Source organism: Cupressus sempervirens, chromosome 5 (genome assembly GCF_028749045.1).
Source record: "Cupressus sempervirens isolate cs-2001-9-10 chromosome 5, ASM2874904v1, whole genome shotgun sequence".
Classification (NCBI taxonomy): Eukaryota; Viridiplantae; Streptophyta; class Pinopsida; order Cupressales; family Cupressaceae; genus Cupressus; species Cupressus sempervirens.
In genome coordinates, this window is record NC_143122.1 from 728620691 (window position 1) to 728641016 (window position 20326).

The window sequence follows — 20326 nt, forward strand, 5'->3', positions numbered from 1 at the left end:
AACAATTGGAAATTTTGTGTTATCGATTGAGCTACTAGATCTTGTCATTTTTATTTTTTGCCTTGAGCAAATTCATACACTTAGTATAGCTACTATCTTTCAAAATTTCTTCCTTATCCTTATAAATATTGGATTTGTGTGTAGTTTCAATATTTGGTAGCTTATTACCAAGAGTAGTCAACTCATAGAAAAAAAGTCTTCTAGCCTGATGCAGAGGATAGGGTGATGGACCCAAGTAACAACCCAAAATGAGAAAATTTGTAACAATGTGCCAAGTGACCCTTCTAGGTCTTGATGGGAAAATCCCACAAATAGTCAACTCTAGGATGTCTTTAGGCTTTAATAGGTTTTTTCTAGCCTATCTAGCATGTTACCATCAACACCTTTCAGTTTCCATACCATGCAGGTCAAAATGCATAATTCACCCAAATGTTGTCAATTCATTTACACAAGTTTGTGATAGCAGCAAGAAAAAATAAGGGATAAATTTTGATTTTTTCAAATGAATCCTTGAATAAATAAACTTTCCAGATACCTTTTATCCTTGTCTAAAACATATGTAAGACTTAGATTCAACTCCTTTAGAAAATATTTGAGATTCTACACATTTCCCCTGTTTTCATCAATGAAGCAATAGTGCATTTACAAATCAACATATAGAAATACTCAATGTATGGACTTCAAACTTTGCATAGGCTATGTAAATGACTTCAATTAGACAAATCCACTCTCAATTTCAGTCTATGGGTTCACTAACCCCAAAAGCCCCAATTCACCTTCTCAAAACCCTTGTTCCTAGGGCATCACCAATCTCACATGTGCCAAGCCTTCTTGGACTAATTCAAAATTAAGAAATCTATTTTTTATCACCATAAAAATGAATCAACTCACAAACACTTCCCTCCTTAAGGAAAATCTCTTCCTAATTGACTGTCCCCTCAAAATAACCCTTGTTTTCACAACTTTATTTGATTTGGTGGCCACCAATCTCAAGTTAGACCTTCATTTCATGGTTAGAAATATTTTTAGAAGTTAGATAAATGGAATTCCATGAAGAAATAGTGATAATTTCATGCAACGACCATTATAAGATGCAAAAAATTGTCAAAATGCTTAGAAATAAGATTGCTATAGCCAACAGTATAGAAATTTGATGAACAAAACTTCAAGTTTGAATGCTAAACTGAGTAAATAATCTCAAAACATGTCTACTAAGATGTTAAATATCATTCCAACACATGGAAGCATGTACAAAGCAAAGAGATCTTCAAATTACTCTTGAAACCAAGAACTTTCCTTCTATTTTTCTGAGATTGTCCATACAATCTGTGTTTACAATCCATACAAAACAAATATTTATAGACTTGGGAGTTTCCCTCCAAAATGCCCATGTATCTGTTACATTCAAGATTTAAATTTTATAATTATTAAACTATGTTTTTAAAGACCTTTTTGAATCTTTTAACATATCAAATGACATGTTAAGGTTACGATAACCTATAGGACCCTATCAAAGGACTCTCCTACCCTATGAAATCCCTAGATCCTATTCAATGGCTCAATTAAAACTTTTCCAACATTGAAATCCATCAAGACATCATACAACATTATGACTTTTTTATGCTTTCAAATTCCATGATTGGTTGAAGGATTGCCCAGTTGACTCTAGGAAATTCTCCATGACCTCTATGATGGCTTAGACCTCCAATGTGCCTCTGATAAGAATATGATGCTCCTGCATCACAGGCTAAGCTTCTCTTGAAATTTTTTTTATAGTTCTTAATTTCAAAACATATACGACTTTTTCATTGTTACACGTAGGCACAAATCTCATAATTTTAGTCATGTTCATCATCATTGCTTAATGGTGTAGGGGCACCAAGGTCATTCTATGAAGATACATTCATTGAAGACACCAAGGACTAAGGATCCAATTGAATTCTAATATAGGGATACTCTACCCTACAAGTGGACTCCACTTCACAAGCCCAACCCTTAAACTTAGGGTACTCAACCAACTTGGATCAACACTTAGGATCTCCCTGCCACCAATAGGCCTACAAAGGAAAATACTTCTTAAATGGTTTAAACACTCAACTTTTCAGATGGAAATGGTTATTATAGGCTCAAACCAGCAAGAAAAATCTCAAACTTGAGGTTTCTCAACAATCAACAATCAAATTTCAAAACTATTACCAACACCTCCTACTAGGACAATTTCTAGTTTTAATGGTCAAACTCCCAAACCATAAAAAGGACCCCCTACTATTTTTTCGTTTTTAAACACTCTTTAATATCCCTTACAAGATTCCAAAAGATTAACCAAAAACTCGGCTCCGACATCAAGTTATGCCCACTTTGTGTCATAGTTCTAATGGCCAATTTAGGCTGGGTTACAAGGACAACATAAAAAAATGGGTTCACACACTTGGTTAAACCCCTTGGATCTCTACTATATATCAAAATTTTCCTTCTACACCCTTCACTTGGGTTAGATTAAGCAATTAAGGAGCCTGATCCTTCATTTTCCTTCAAATCTAGACTAGACATAAGATTATGTTTAGTCTAGGGCTTGCTGGTAAAAATAGATGCTATGATCCTACAGCCCTAAATCTCTTCCATATCAAAGAACCCTATCCTAACTTTTATTCCACAAAAAAACATTAAAATCCAACAATAGGTTTGCAAGTTAGGAATCCATCTTGCTAAAACTCTCAAATTTGGAGTAAATCTGACCTACCTACACTAAAACTAATATAACCTTTTTTTAGTACAAGATAAAGACCTCAAACCAATTTAAATGGAATCCTACCTCAACAAAATATCCAAAAATATAAGACCTGTACCACCACCAATCTGTACAGACTGTACATAATTGAAAAAATAGTAAAAAAGACATAAAATCTGAGTTTTTTATTGACCAATGCTATCCACCATCTATATAATGACCTTTTCCACATGTGGGGATCTTAATTACATGCCTTAAAGTAGTTATAACTTCCATTTGGATGGTTGGAACACCATACAACCTCATGTTCAGTTTGACAACTATTATTTGCAAAAATTGCTCTTAGCAACGTTTTGCATTTTGCAAGTTTTTTGAACTTTTTTGCAATTTTTTGCACTTTTGTAGATTGGTTTATTGGTTTTGAGTCTATAATAATCATTTGGAATTATTAGGATTCATTTAGGTTGGTGGTTAGTTGAAATTCCAAAAAGTGCAAAAATTGCAAAGTTGCATTAGCAACTTTTGCAAAAATTGCAAAGTTGCATTATTTAGGAAATAATCATAAAATTATCTATATTCCTATATTCCTTTGAGGTTTTATTGTTTCCAAAACCTTTATAAGTCATAGAATTGGAATCATGTGAAAAAATTAAAAATTGCACTATTTGTGCAAAGTTGCATTGTTGAAAGTTGTAAAAGTTGCTCAAATTTGCAGCTTAGTGGAAAAAGGGTTGTGGGATCGAACTGTCTCCTTCGTTAGCTTTGGTGGCTAGCTAAACCCTATCCCTAACCTCATCCTATCCCCTTTAGTGTTCAAACATTCTCGAGCTTGCCAAACTGGAATGTCCCTAAGGGTCACTAAATGCCATAGGGGTGTGATCTCTAATGGGGCATATCTCAGAGCTTGTGTGAGGTATGGATGCAATTCTAGTTCCTACAGGACCATGTTACAAAGACCTAAAATAACCTCTCTCACTTTTTGGATATCAAGCTCCATCTTTATTTTACAATGTCATCTTGGGTGATGTTGAAACTTGTAGTATTGGCTAGTACAAAGTTGCCAACTACCAAATCTCTCTCACATTTCATCGTGGGATCAAACTGTCTACTCTATTAGCTTTGGGTGGCTAGGTAAACCCTATCCCTAACCTTGTTCTATCCCCTTTAGTGCTTTAACATTCTCAGGCACACCGAACCAGAATGTCTCTAAGGGTCACTAAATGTCATACGGCTGTAATCTTTGATGGGGCATATCTTAGAGTTCATGTGAGGTATGGATGCAATTAAAATTCCTACATGACCATGTTGCAAAGACCTACAATAACCTCTCTCACTTTTTGGAGATCACACTCCATTTTTATTTTACAATGCCCTCTCAGGTGATGCTAAAACTTGCAGTATTGGCCAGTACAAAGTTGCCAACTAACAAATCTCTCTCACCTTTTGTCGTGGGATCAAACTATCTACTCTGTTATCTCTGAGTGGCTGGGTAAACCCTATCCCTAACCTTTTTTTGTCCCCTTTAGTGCTGGAATGTTCTCGAGCACAGTGAACTGGAATGTCCCTAAGGGTCACTAAATGTCATAGGGCTGTGATATTTGATGGGGCATATCTCAGAGCTCATATGAGGTATAGATGCAATTCTAGTTCCTATAGGATGGTGTTGTAGAGACCTACAATAAAATCTCTCACTTTTTGGAGATCACACTCTATTTTCATTTTACGACACCATCTCGGGTGATGCTGAAACTTGCAGTATTGGCTAGTACAAAGTTGCCAACTACCAAATCTCTCTCACCTTTCATCGTGAGATCAAACTATCTACTCCATTAGCTCTAGGTCACAGGCTAAACCCTATCCACAACCTTGTCATGTCTCCTTTAGTGCTCGAACATTCTTAGGCATGCTGAACCAAAATGTCCCTGAGGGTCACTAAATGCCATAGGGCTGCGATCTTTCATGAGGCATATCTTAGAGCTCATGTGAGGTATGGATGTGATTCTAGTTTCTACAATACCATGTTGTAGATACCTACAATAAACTCTCTCACTTTTTGGAGATCACACTCTATTTTCATTTTAGGATGCCATCTCGGGGGATGTTGAAACTTGTAGTATTGGCCAGTACAAAGTTGCCATCTGCCAAATCTCTCTCACCTTTCATTGTAGGATCAAACTGTCTACTCCATTAGCTCTAGGTGGCTGGGTAAACCCTATCCTCAACCTTTTCCTATCCCCTTTAGTGCTTGAACGTTCTCGGGCATGCCAAACTGGAATGTCCCTAAGGGTCACTAAATGCAATAAGGCTACGATCTTTGACAGGGCATATCTCAGAGCTCGTGTGAGGTATAGATGAAATTTTAGTTCCTATAGGACCATGTTGAAAAGACCTACAATAACCCCTCTCACTTTTTGGAGATCACACTCTATTTTTATTTTACAATGCCATCTTGGGTAATGCTAAAACTTATAGTATTGGCCAATACAAAGTTGCCAACTGCCAAATCTCTCTCACCTTTCATTGTGAGATCAAACTGTCTACTCTGCTAGCTCTAGGTGGCTTGTTAAACCCTATCCCTAACCTCTTCCTATCCCCTTCATCCCTTGAAAATTCTTGGGCACGCAGAACCAGAATGTCCCTAAGGGTCACCAAATGCCATAGTATTGTGATATTTGATGAAGCATATCTCGGAGCTCATGTGAGGTATGGATGCAATTCTAGTTCCTATAGGATGGTGTTGTAGAGATCTAAAATAACCTCTCTCACTTTTTGGATATCACACTCTATTTTCATTTTATGACACCATCTCGGGTGATGCTAAAACTTGAAGTATTGGCCAATACAAAGTTGTCAACTGCCAAATCTCTCTCACCTTTCATTGTAGAATCAAACTATTTGCTCCATTAACTCTGGGTGGCTAGGTAAGCCCTATCCCCAACCTTGTCTTATCCCCTTTAGTGCTCAAACATTCTCAGGCATTCTCGAACATTCTCCACTACACTAATTACAAACAGTTTCGAGTTGTTAGGAGTCTTTAAGACCTTCAAAATTGACTTGTAACTTTTTATGCCAACTTCAAAAACAAGAAATTTTATTACATTAAATCTAGGCATTATCTTTCAACAAAAAGTTATTAGCGTTCTTATTTAGCCCCATCCAAAGTTTCAAGAAAGGTCTAGGAATAATTTCTGTTGAAATGTAAACTTAATTTAAACAACAACCTTATGCAAATTCAAGGTTGACATTGTCTGTGAGCAAATCATTGCTCAATCAAGCTTGTCCTCTCCAATTTGGAGTTCTCCCTTGTCTACCAAATTAGTCTACAAAAAAACTCAAAAAATCCTAATCATTCTCAAATTGATTATGTTTGAGAAGGGTACATTGCACTCACCTTCAAGGTGTGAATCTCTTTGTAATGATAACATTGCTCTCACAAAAGCCATAATATTGAAACCCAATGAATGCATGAAAATACCACATTTTAGGTCATGTGTCTAATGGCTTCTTGTTTACTCATTTATTTTTTATTCATTACACATCCAAATTGTCACCAACTCTGTAACTCTCTGTCCTCCACTAAAAACATGAAATTGCTAGAGGCAACTCATTGTTCTATGTTGTTTATCATGACTAGGGATGATAAGAGTATGAGTAGATATAAAAAAATTTCTACAAAATATAAATATATTCCTATGTGAAAATGGATAATAAATATTGACTAACTATAAAGATGTTAACAAAAAGGAGAAATTTAGTTTAAAACATTGATAAATTGTTAATGAAGATAAAATATTGAATGGACTTATATCAAAGGTAGTGATGTAAAAATAGAAGATATGAGTCAAAGGGGGAGAAATGAACTATTGGTGAATGCTGCTCAAGGAGAGAAGTGTTAGAGTTAAGATATGAGTCATGTAGAGACATTAAGTAGAGAAGTGTTGCAAGGAGGAGATGAATGGTTTATTAGTTCTATGAGTACTTTCATAAGGGGGAATATATAATAGAAAAAAGTAGAAACATTAATGTGTTTCATCATAATTTAAAGATGATAAATGTTGGTGTGTAGAGGAGGTTTGAGGCCATGCACCAATTAATGCACCAATTATCTAGTAATTACTTTGAAAACCAAACCTAGTGTGACCTTATTAGGTCTACGTACTTTACATGGGTTAGGTGTTGCAGGAATGGAATTGGGAATCTAGGCTTTGGAGTCTTAAATAAATTTCAAAAGGGTGTCTAAATCTACCCATAGAATAGTTATATTTCAACCTAAGAGGAATTTAAGTCCAAAAAATTAGAGTAGGAGACCTACAAGGAATTATATGATAGTCAACATTTTGTACTGTATGACAATTCGAGGGTTAAACCTAGAGTTGATTCTCAATCAGTTCAACATAAGGAAGGTGTCCCAATAGAAACTTAGGGTTGGTGAAGCTATTGGTGAAGAGTTTCAGTTATTGGCTTGGAATAGGGCTAGTATCCCTAAAACAAAAAGGTGCAAGATCTTGATTGGAGAAGTACTCACCTTGGAGGAGTTCACAAATGACCCTATCACTTTGGATAAGCCACAAAAATATATCCTAAAGGAGTAAGATATTAGGAAGGCCACAAGTTTAGTTTGGTAGATTAGGAAGAAGAAAGTGCTTAAACCTCACTTCTTGCTCAACATCTCTGCATTAGTGAGGGGGAGATGACGAGGATAGATGGCTACATAGATATGGAAAAAATAGAAATATAAAGAAGGGGGGGGAATAAGATAGAGTGAGATACAAGATAGAGTGAGATAAAAGGATAACATGAGCCAAAACTACCAAATTGCAATGCTTGAATGCTTCATTAGAAAATCGACACCCAAATTTGAATATGAGTCTAAAAAACAACATGTTCCTTCCACTTGTCATACTCTTTTATTTCCTTTTAAAGATGCTCTATGATTATCCATAACATGCATTGTAAATTCGTTAACAAGTATAGCTCCCTCTTACAAGTATCTTATGTGTCATCTTAGATTCATCCTCCTCTCATGTGAGATATCTCTCTTTCTTATACATCACAACTATTTATTAAAATTTTATTTTTACCTTAATCTAGTTACTATAGAATAATAACAATGCATTCCAATCTATTGGTGATTATGTTACAATCATTAATGTATGAAAACACATAAAACTATCAGTGATTATGTTACATTTATTATTTTTAAAATGACTTTTTTTTGCAAATAATCCATCTTTTCTCTACTATATCTAACATTTTTCAATTGATGATAAATAATGGTGGTTATGTATTGAAGCTCAACAAGCTAATTGTGTTTTTTCTTCTTGTCTATATTACTTTTGTAACAATGATTTTTTCTTCTACACAAACTTTGTGACCACTTGTGATCAAATTTTTATCTTATTTTTAACATAGATGTTTAGAGAACTTTTGATCTAATTTTGTTGGATAGAGTAATTTCAAACTACTAATTTCTTTAATGCAGTTCCTAATAAATCTCAAGGTTCTCATTTAGGTGACCAATTGCCAGGAGGTCCATGAATATTTCTTGATAAAGTCTATTGCTAGGTGGTCCTAATCAATTTCTTGATTGATAAAGTTTATTGCCAATCAATATTGTATCAAAAATTCAAACTAATTAGGTATTGAACTAAACTTGATAAAAAAATGATAGAGAAAGAAAACTTTAAACATGAACAAGATCATAAATCATATGACGATGACATATTGCAAATCATTAACTTATTCTTAAACAATGATAAAGTTTACTGCTAATCAATATTCTATCAAAGTTTTGAATAGATTAGGTATTGAATTTAATGTCATACATAAACATATCTAATTTAATGGCATACATGCACATATCTAATTTAATGTCATACACGAACATATCTAATTTAAACATGGACACGATCATAAATCATATGACGATGACATATTACAAATGATTAACTTATGCTTAAAAATTGATAAAGTTTATTGTTAATCAATATTCTATCAAAGTTTTGAGTAGATTAGGTATTGAATTTAATGTCATACATAAACATATGTAATTTAATGTCATACATGCACATATCTAATTTAATGTCATACATGAACATATCCAATTTAATGTCATACATGAACAAACATATAATATAAAATGATAACCAATAATCTCATGTACATTAACAAACACATAATATATTATGATAACCAATAATGTTGTATATGAACAAACATATCATATATTAACCAATAATGTCATAAGTCAAATAATGTCATACATCAAATAAATGTCATCCATCAAATATAGAATGTCATATACATCAAATGTGTATCGAATATGTCTATTGATGCCTATATATATACATGTCTAGATCAACTATATCTTTTCGAAAAAATTCTCTAGACGTCCTCTATCATTGTGTGGAGGGAGACAATGGAGATGGCGGGGTCCTTCTAACACACTCACTCGACCTCTTGTTGTGGCTCTTCTCCAACTCCAATTGAGAAAAAGAAAGTAGATATGAATCAATATTTATTATACATTGAAATCAAATATATGTACACACAAAATCAATTATTTTCTTATCACCATCAAATAGTCACTCTATAAGTCCACCTCGAATGCTTGTAGACGATTAGGCATGACAAGACCATACAAAAATTCAATAAATATAATCACTTATAAAAAAAATTATAAATTTTGAGACTAACTATTATAAACAACAACTAAAACAAAGAAAATTCTTTCATACCTCTATCAATGGTTGTGAGCTAGCCATAGCTGCGGCCACTCCACTATCAACAGACTGTCGTATATGAGGAGGTGTATCTGACATCATGAGCTGCATGTCATACAATACACATTAAATCTAACATGAAATAAATATAATCAAATGAATAAAATTAACATGAAATAACTATACCTGTGTGAAGCTCATATGATGTCTATGCTCTAAGTCCGTAGTAAAGATTGAGGGTCCTATGGAGAATTGATGCACATGCATTCCTTAATATGATTACGTAATAAATATATGTATTAATTAAAATGATTAAATTGATAGATACCTCTCGTGGAAGGGAAAAAAAATGGGCCTGGAGGATCGCTGTTAGGCCCAGCAACACTCTGACCCTAAATTTTTAATAATGTCAATAGATGCTAATTAATTAATCGTTCACTATACATATGAAATGTGATCAAATTAGTAAATTATAATTGTAATTTACCTCTGTGTCAATGCCAAATATGTCATTCAGGAACTGATCGGTGACAAGCGCATCATCTGCACCATCTCCAGCATGAGTGCCAAATGTTCATAGGGATCCGCATGAAGTGCACATGTGACTAGGATGCATAGAAGGCTCCCCCTAAACTATTGGGCTCATGGAATAGATGAGGGTCTCAATCAAAGCATTAATGGTCCCTAGAGCACTGACCTCTACATGTTCCTTCAAAACTGAAGGAATAGTCACATGCTCGTGCTGTGGCTTGACCACAGGTGCCCTAACTACATTAGGGTCACGATGTGCTACCGACCTCTCAAATGATGACCCCCCACCTCTACCTTGGGAGTCTAATATATCACAATAATTGGGGATCTCCCCAAGGAAAAACTCACAATATAATTTCTTCAAAAAATACATGGGGACCTCATGATTGTTGCAAGGAGGGGCATCAACAACCATCCACCATCTATCCCAAAAATTATTTCTAATAGCATCGTGTATGCACCAATGGATGGGGAAATATTTAGCACCCTCTCTAATAGTATTTTTCTCACGGGGTTTTCTAAATAATGTACATATACTACCTTTTGGTATTTCTTTTTTTTTAACATCTTCATATGACAATTTATTTGCATAAAATCTTTTTTGTTCATCCCTCTTAACCCACCAAATATCTAACTGACCACTAAGTGAGGCTATCTGGGCATTAATGGATTTGAGGGATGATTCCAATTGAGCCCTCATTAGATTGGTTTGTCCAGATTCTTTCAACCAAGCAATGAGTCTTTCTAATTCATTTTTGCCTCTCTCTATTTCATTTATTATATTTTATTGTGTGCCTGGCAGAGGTCTTGCAATTTTTTTGGGTTGTGGAACTTGTTGTTCTTCTTGAGGAGGGTTTTGGTTTTGAGTTTCTTGAGGGTTTTGAGGTTCTTATGGATTTTTTGGTTGATTATGGACATTTCTTGATAAAAATTCAATTGAAATCCAAAAAAATAAACAAATCTACATTAAATTTGTAGAAACCCTACAAAAAAATATTAAAAACATACAAAAAAAATGGAAAACATATCAAACAATGCAAAGTTAAGTTTATATCACTTACGACATTGTCGTGGGTGCGCTTGTGGTGTTAAATTTCATTAGCAAGGAGGCATTTTGGCAAAGGATGATGAAAATGTTGGATTTTTAACTCACGTACGCACTGGTCTCTATAGGAATAGCAGAAAATGCTAATGAAAATGATGGGCTAGGGGTGTGCAACCCATCATATATACTTTTTTTTTATTTTTCTAATAGCACGTATGTGCTATTGAAATAAATAAATTAAAAAAAAAAAAAAAAAATTGTCACCTTTTTGGCACCACAACTCGGTGCATATGCCCTACTATTCCATGAGAGAATAATCATCATTGAGTAGAATGAGGAAAATGAACATCCAATGGTTTCATAGACTCAGACTCTATCAATATATCTCTTGTGAATTTAATCTTCTCATGGTCAGTTTTGTGACCACTCCTTAGAGGAGGACTAAAGAAAACCCATGTAAAGGGTCTATGCATCAACCTCAAGGGGAGAGTAGACCCCTTACCCCTTATCCTTAGGCACCACAAGTGTCAAGTATTTATACTTATGTGTTGAGTTATGCTTTTTGTGTTTTCTCTCATGTTAGATTTTATATAAATTTTTGATGCAAAATGTTTGAGCTACTCATATGTTTGGAGTTTAGGATAATTGGATCTCTCCATTAGTTGTCTATTTTAAGTGATAAGTAAATTATTAATTGTTATGCATAGGTGTTAGGTTGTCTTTGTTTCTTTCTAGTTAAATGCATATCCTTAAAAATCTAAATAATTTGTAAACAAAATGTAATAAATAGAAAATGAAAAAGAGAAATACTAGGGTAGACATTTCAAACAATTCACAATCCATTTGACAACTTAAGATTACCTATAGGAAATATGACATCATAAGTTGTCAAAATCCCTATTTTTTAAATTTTTGTTTTATATTTACAACTTAATATAATTAGTAGATATGTTTGTATATACTAATTCAATATATATTTACATATGCATAATATAGTCTATATTAATAAGAGAATATATATTCTAAAAGAAGAGGATATTTTGTGTATGTATTTCATTGATACGCTAAAAATGTTTATTCAATTCAACATCTCTCTTATTACAATTTTCCAGACAATTGATGGCAAAGTGTGATCCAAAGTATTATTCGAATTTTTGACATGTGCAGTTGAAACTAGAAACACTAAAAACAAATTATAAGTTAAAAAAATGAAAAAATTGCCTTTATTATTTAAAGTGCAGCTCTCTATGTTGATGAAAATTTAATTTTTTTAAGGGGGATATAAATAAAAAATCAATTTTTTCTAATATACTACATCCAAAAAAAACAAGGAAAATTAATTTCACTTTTATTATGTTTGCACATATAGACTTCAAAACTAACATTTATTGTGCATATATTTATGACATATATTATATTAAGTTCCCTGTTAGTCATTTATGCATCAAGATGCATCTTGACAAGTAATCATTTGGTAACATTAGATGGGAAATAGTGTGTGATCTCATTAGAGATGTGGTAGGAAAACCACTTTTAGCCTTCACAGTCAATTTTTAGATGTAGGAGGCTACATGAAATATGTAAGAATACTTACCCTAGCATTGAACTAGTAGCAAGCATGCTTTCAAAAATATTATATTTTTTTTTTATGAATAGTCCTTTTCTATTAATAAATAATATACTAAGATTACAATTCAAAAAAAAGGGTCAGGAGATATAAGACCACCTCGTGAATAAGTTCACATGGCCATAGTCAGAATCATACACTATTCATTAAAAAAAATAGATAAAGCAACATCAAGTGGCCAAAGCAGTGCTAGCCAAGGATGGTGGTTCATCACGATCATGAAAGCCCCAATCATCTTTGGGATTGGGGGGGAGGCTAGGAACAATCCAGCCATCATCAGCAATAGCAATAAGAGGATCAGTGGCAACCTCCACATCTTTTATCTCTGGTTGTAGAGAAGTAATCATTAGATCTAGGTGAGCCCATTTCCTAGAAAGTTCCTATCAAGCACTAGGAGGAGGAGTTGAGGACGAGCTAGAGCCACCATGGGGTGGAGAAGCTTAGCAATGCCTGCATCCACTATCAACACCACTGGGAGAGAAATGGCGGGAAGCCTTGGAGCACTTGATGTGCAAGTGGCGAGCTGAGGAATGGTGCCACCAATGATGGCCATTAGGTGTCGAAGTATCTGCCAAGGCATCTCGAGGAACTCTGGTAATAGTGCAAGAGACATTGTCCTAGTGATTTAGCAGCTCCTACAAGTAAGCCACCTCTAGGGAAACTTTGTTTGCTTGCACCTCAATCTACATAATAACATTATTACATATGCATGCCTTAGTTTACATGGCAATATTAATATCCAAAAAACTATTTGTGAAAAGAACAACATTCCTATCTTTCCATAGAGTAAACAAAATTTCCATCCTAAAGGTATGCCAAATCTAGGTGAATTTTTAAGGGATTCTAGGGGAATCCCCTAGAATAACCATGTGCCAAGAAAAGGGTTCAAGCTTGAATGGCTTGAAAAAATCCTAAATCCAGTGCCACTAATTTTGGGCACCCTAAAAAACTAGAAGACATGCATGAAAGACTTTGGTTGCCCACAAAAAAGGCATCTAGGACCAAGAACCCCAATATGCTTGAGCTGAGGCCCCAAGGGAAGAAATTAGAAGGCAAGACACCAAGAAAAATGGGCAATGTTGGACTCTATAATAGCACTCCAAATGGTATCAAAGTGTTTTCTCCATTGAGAAAGAGAAGATTGCAAATTCTATCTCTGATTGAGCGTATCCACCATCAAAAGATGGGGCAAAAGCCATCTATATCCTAGACTTGGCTTATAATTGGGAAAAAGAGTTGTAGGAAACCACTTCCAATCATGCCACCAAGCTCAAATAGACTAAATACCAACTTTATGAATTAAGTAAACTGGAATTGAAGAGAATAATAGGTCAAAAGTCTATCAATCTAAATAGATAAGGCGGTATTGGACTTGCATGTCTTCCCAGAATTTGAAACACATGGTAACCCTCAAGAAGAGATCCTTGGGAGTTCTAATACCTCATTTGAAAAAATACAGAGCACTAGCACCTTAAGTCTTGGCAAAGGGAGTACCCTGAATGGAAAATAGGGGAGACCACCAAATGTTCTGTTGATTCAAGGAGAGACCATTATAGAACTCATCCCTAGCCCATCAAAGCTAAGGCTTGATTATTATCAAGCCTTCCATATGCTCTTGATAAAAAATGAACCCTGTATGGTCATTGACTCATGCATGATGAGTAGGGTGTGGAAACCAATCCCTTTCCAACCAAGTTAATTGATGGGAAAGCTAGAAGATATGCAATGTCGAACCAAAAGCTTCCAAGCTTTATCTCCAGTGATGGCATGAATAATCCATTTAGAACAAAGAGAAAGGCTTTGTTTCTATGTGGAAAGTAGGCCAAGACCACCAGATTCTTTTGAGAGACAAAAAAAATCCCAGGCAACTCTGTGAAAGCTATGATGATCAAAACTAGAAGCCCAAAGAAAATCCCTGAGCAATCTTTCCAATTTCTGGTAGGAAGCTTTGGAGGAAACCCAACAAGAATAATAATAGACATGAGTAGCCACAAGAACCTTCGAGAAAATCTTGAATTTGCTAGCAAGGGAGAGTGGTTTCCTAAGCCAATAGTCAAGCTTCTTGGTGATCTTGGAAAGCATAGCATTCCAAAGCTCAATAAGTGAAGCTTGGAAAGTAAAAGGAATGCCAAGAAAGTAGAAAATCTCCCTATGAGTAACCCATTTCCATTCAAACTAGCTGATCCAAGGAGGAGTTGGCAAAAATGACCATCAAAAGCAAAGCATTTTATGTCATTGAATAGAATATCCAGAGGCTTAATAAAAGGTGTCTAGGAAACTTACGGTATCGTTGATGTTTTCTTCATCCTCCAAAAGAGTGAGAAAGGAATCATCCACAAAATGACCATTAACTAGTTGGGAAGATGATCCAGGAAAGGAAATGCCATGAACTAGACTAGAAGACATAGAATGAGGTAGCAAATAGCCGAATCCTTCAACAACAAGGACATAAATCACTGGTGCCAAGGGGTAACCTTGCCTGATTGGACAAAAAAGACCAAAAGCCTTAGATTATGACTTATTGATGGCAATGCAAGCATTAGCATTGCTAAAGAGGATCTCCACAGACTACAAAAAAATGGGACCCAAACCCAAAGCCTGAAGCATAGCCAAGATAAAGGGCCATTCAATGCGATCATAGGCTATGGCAAAATCAATCTTTAAAAAAATAGTCTTCTAATTGGACTTGCAAGACCACTCCATTCCTTCTAAGATAGCAATAATGTTGTGAGGAATATATTTGGACTTAATAAAGCCACTTTTCTTAGGGTGAATAATCAAAGGAAATAGATGTCAGATTTTGAGAGAAATTGCCTTGGTAATAATCTTATAAGACACATTCAGAAGGATAATGGGCCTCTAATTATATATGTCCTCTGGATCGTCAGCTTAAGGTATGAATTTGATATTTCCTTTATTTATAATGGCTCCTAAACTTTTAGTATGATAGGCTTTAAGATAAACTTTGTGCAGATTATGACCTATATGTTCCCATAGGTGTTTGTAAAATTCATAGGGAAACCCATCGCACCGAAGGGATTTATCATCAACCATGGAGTAGACCACCTCCTTAAGGTCTCAGAGGGAAAGAAGTTGCTCATAGAAAGAACGTTTCTCAACTAGTAGGTGGTTTGGAGTAACAAAGATACACTTTCTCAGAGCTTCCTCTTGAGCAACCAAATTTCCCTGGGAAGCAAAAATGTTCTCATAGTGATGAACAAATGCTTACAAGATGTCAGGGAGACTAGGAAGAAAAGGAGTTCCTTGTTTTATTTTTTAAATCTCAACATTGGTATGAAAAACTTGAAGAGTGTAGAGGAACTCCTTCAAAGGTATATCACCAACCTCTAACCAATGGAGATGGGCTTTGATTTGGCCTCCTTGAGTGGCATAGTTATCAAAAACTTGTTTTTCATGGTGAAGCATGGCAAGCTGAATTTGCAAATCCACATCAAATGGATTAAGGGTGAGAGCCTTAAAGGATTTTTTGAGCACAAAAGTGTTGGCTTCATAAGACCTTTTTATGAAAACTACCAACTAACACCCATAGATGCTCAAAAAATGAGCAGTTCTAGTAATGGCATCATTCAACCATTGAATCCATGCATTCTAAGAATGTGAACATGCCTCTAGATTCCAAACACATAGGATATGCATGATGCTGGAAGCATGCATCAACACAGATGTGTTGAGGAAGAACTGCAACTTGACAACTTTTGGGGCAATTATTTGCCATGAAATGAAAAAATAAATGGGATAGTAGTTCTATAACATCACATTTAGTAGGGGAATGAGAGTTAAATCACAATCCTTAAGAAAGGAAAAAAAATATTGTGTAGTAATCATGGCACGATCGAGGGATTTTAAAATGCAGTCAGAGCAAGCTTGAAAGTTGGACCAAGTGTGCCAAACCCCACTATCCTGATGAAAGTTGATATTGGGATCATAAAGGCCCAATTTATTGCACATGTAGTACTAGGCTTCCCTTTCCCTACCTATCTAGCAAAAGGGATAAATGTTTTCTTTTTCAGAGGCCACTTCAACCATATTTAAGTCACCACACATAACCCAAGTAGCTGGAGGCAAGTTGTCATCTAGCCAACCCCATGTCTAGGATCTTTCCACATCATCACTTGAAGCATAAACATTAATGACTTGAAAAGAATGATTTTTGATCGAAATCAAGATCCAAATAATTCTATGTGTGGGGTTAGAACCGTGCAAAATAATAGCAGAATGAAGACAAGGTGACAAGAGAGTAACTAGACCACTTCTACTAGCTTCATGTTGAGAGGAAAACATAATGCCATCCTACCAAATGATGTGACATGCAGAAGAGAGCATGAAACCAGAAATCTTAACTTCTTTTAGATAGAGAAAATTTGAATTACTAAGTCTATGACAGGTGTCTCGGACATAGTACTTTTTGGAGAGGTCTATAAGACCTCGAACATTCCATGATAAAAAAATTCATGAAAATTATTCCATATCATCCTCGTCCTCAAGAGAGAAGTAGCTATTCTGCAAGAAGGAAGAAACTTGGTTAAAATTAGAAGGAAAATTTTTTGAACTTATAGCCTACCATTTCACCACTGGCATCTTTGCATGTCTAGGAGGACTACAAGAACACCACCTAACTTATGGTGTTATGGAAGAATTACCAAGAGGGGTATGAACCATAGCTAAGACAGAAGCCCTAGTGGCTGCCTTAATTCCCTACAAACCAGTAGGGTCTAAAACCTATTAGACACCTAGAATAGGTGTTGTGGAAATCACTTGTGTCCCTATGATGGCTAGAATTTGTGCTCCTATTGGGATAGGAGGGGCTATGGTGACTTTTGCTAGCTTGGCAAGAGCTTCTTTAGGTGTGGGCTTAACCTTAGGCATAGCCAAAGGGTAATCCTTGATCTTGTGTTCTACGAACTAGCCCCAATCTAGATTTCCATAGAATCCTTAACATCCTTGAAAAGATCAACCTTGATGCAAATGAGTCTCTATTGGAGAGCATTAAAAAATTCTCAAGCTCCTTTGTGACAACTTTGCCAAGGGTTTTGGTAATGGAAACAATGAAAGGCCAACATGGCAAGGGTAAACCTGGGAACTGGACCCACATAGGAACCCTAAGCTTTTTCTCATTAGAGACTATGAAGTCTTGCGACCATTTTTGAAAAACAAACAAAGATGAACATACAGACCAAGGGCAATTGTTAAAAACCACATATACTTGCGATGGGTTAGCGAAGTGAAAAAATAATAAAAAATTTGGTAACAGTTTGCACAATGTCAAGGTGGACTCCATGAGGAGTCCAGCTCTTGTTAACCCATTCATGGAGCATAGCTTTAGGAGGAGTCCTAACCACAAAATACCCAATCAAGGTATGTTGTTCTAACCAATCACATGCAACATCAAATTCTTGTATAGGAAGGATAACATCAGGATTACCTCATGAAAAACCTTTGGGAGGATATTGTGAGGCCATTTGTTTTGTAGAGGTGCCATGGTAATCTGAAATAGTAGTGTGAACACCCGTAACAATTGGGTAACCACTGGCTAGGACCAATATAGCCATCCTAAAAGCTCTCGCAGTAAATGCAGTGTGATAAGTGGAGACAATAGAAGGAAAGCTCAGACAAAGAGTCATATGGAAGAAAACTGTAAGTTTGCATGAAACCCTAGTAGAGTGAATTGGAAATCCAATATATTATAATTATTGATGAGATCCTCAAAGTAATAATGATGCTAAAAAGTGCTAGTACTCCAAGATAGGAAATTATCGATGTCATAATGCAAACTAAAGGGTTATTGGACAAGGTATTTAGTTTTAGATTCCAATGCACTTTTTGGGAAGGTAGTGGAGAAGCTAATAGGTTAGATATAATGGGTAGATTCATGCTATCCATCAAAACATGATTTTGCACCCAATATTTACCATATTAAATATTGTGCATATTGAAAGGGGCATTGTGCCTCACATAAATTATATTACCCCCTAAATAATCATTGTAATCAGAAAGAATATTCATTATACTTGTGCTACAAGTTTTGAGATAAACTTTAGATTTTTCATGGAATTATATTTTCATCCTCACTCACCATTATTATTTATTATATTTTCTTATATATTATTAGTGGTGAGATCAATCAAGTTGACTGTAAGACCATTAAGGAATTTTAAAATAATTCCATGATTCGGTTTATAATAGAAGTAGGGAATTTTGAATAGTATGTTGAGGGCATGGAGTAATTAAAGCCACATTTGTTAATGAAATATATATATTCATGAAGAAATAGAAAACAAGTTATTAGAGGGTTTTGATTCATTTTTTTGGCAGAGTGGAGTGTGTGGACAATGAGCTTGATTGTCGAAGGTGAATCTATGTCCTGAACTGTAATAACCACTACAAGCATTGCATTAAGTGGTTTCTTGGTCCTGGTGGAAGTATATTCCAATTTTAGAAAGGGTATAACAAAGAGGAGCTTCTAAGAAATTAGAATGATGGTTTGTGTTAGAAATGTTTAGAATAACTAAGAGGAGGGGTGAATCAGTTACTCAAGGTCAATATGTACAACTTGAACAATTAAAAAATAAACACTTCACTGTTTTTCTTATCATATTGTTGCTTGGTCTATACTATAAAAGTTTCATAAACATAACTTGCATTTCATAATGAAAATATTATCCATTGTAAACATGTAACAAATTCATCATAGTTTTGACTCTAGGATTTTATATGGAAATCCAACTTGGGAAAAACACCACCAACATGTCACTTTTTTTAAGGTAAACTTTAGGAAACTCCACTCTAGAAAAATATATAAATTATTGGTGAATATTTCATAATTCTGAAACACCAAATTATTTTTATCAGTGACTCTCTCAATTTTAAATTTTACGTATTATTTACATTAGCGATTATTTTGGAATGATAATTTTTGAGTAGAGAATATTGGAAAATCTCAATAATAATAAGAAGTTTGCTAATCATCATGGAATATTACTAATCAAAATTGAACATGTTTTATCTCATAGAAATTATGAGGATAATTACATTATATTTTAAATGAATAGTGAAAACTAAATATTGGCAAGATATCCCTAAAGTAACTAATAATTATGATAATTATTGGTGAATTAATTTTAATTTCTTCAACAATATATAATATTTAGGTGAATTAAACCTAATCATGTATCAAATATTGTGTCAAATCTTTGAGTTTAATTTTTTTAATAAAATAAATTATTGAGCAATTTTAAATATTTTAGAACTAAACTTAATAAAAATGAATAGATTCAAGTTGCATTAAATTATAAATTATTAGCCAAATTACTAGCAAAATTTTTCTTAAATTTACACAATTATGATTATTCACCACTAGAAAACACCCTACTTCTTTTCACTCTTTCGAAGTGAGCTCTGATAGGAGCCAACCCTATTAAAGGTTATAAAAAACATTACTAAATGCGACTTGGTTAAAGGATTTAATCACCCTACTAGGAGTGGCCTTGTAAGAGGACTTTGATCATTCCATTTAGAATATCACCTAGTTAAAGGATTTAAATAGACTATTAAGTCTTCAAATGACTATTAGGTCAGCCTTTGTTAAAAGGATTTCAATAAAAATTATTTACAATGACTAGAAATAAAATAATAGGTTTTGATCACTATAATTA